The 322-nt window shown below is 35.7% G+C and overlaps 1 protein-coding gene and 1 pseudogene across 1 annotated transcript in view; both read left to right on the top strand.

The window, feature by feature from the left end:
* LOC119588917 overlaps positions 1-152 on the top strand; it is a 4,126-nt pseudogene extending 3,974 nt beyond the window's left edge.
* Positions 153-202: 50 nt separating this feature from the next.
* LOC119588918 overlaps positions 203-322 on the top strand; it is a 4,621-nt gene continuing 4,501 nt past the window's right edge. The window contains exon 1 of the mRNA XM_037937536.1: positions 203-231. The gene's annotated coding sequence lies outside the window, so the exon portion shown is untranslated. The remainder of the gene's footprint in view (positions 232-322) is intronic.

Here is a 322-nt window from a genome sequence, read left to right on the forward strand (position 1 = left end):
ACTGGTGTTTGGATTTTAAAGAAACATATCTGAAAAGGTGCTAATTGCCTTAGAATATAGTCCAATAAAATCTTGAAACAGCTTATAGGGAAATTCGTGACAAGTGTGCAAATACATTTGTGCATGGTACTAGAGGGCACAGCGGCCACTAGATGGCTTTAAAGAAGTATATAAGGCGAAAAATTCGGTCAGTTAGCATGTTGGTTTTCTGCAGGACACATCGACCATCAAGTATGTAGTCGAAAATTTGACACGTATAGTATATATAAACTGGAATACTAAGACCGAATTGCCGTTATTAGTGTTTATAGGAAATAATAAT

This window comes from Penaeus monodon, chromosome 24 (assembly GCF_015228065.2).
Source record: "Penaeus monodon isolate SGIC_2016 chromosome 24, NSTDA_Pmon_1, whole genome shotgun sequence".
Classification (NCBI taxonomy): domain Eukaryota; kingdom Metazoa; phylum Arthropoda; class Malacostraca; order Decapoda; family Penaeidae; genus Penaeus; species Penaeus monodon.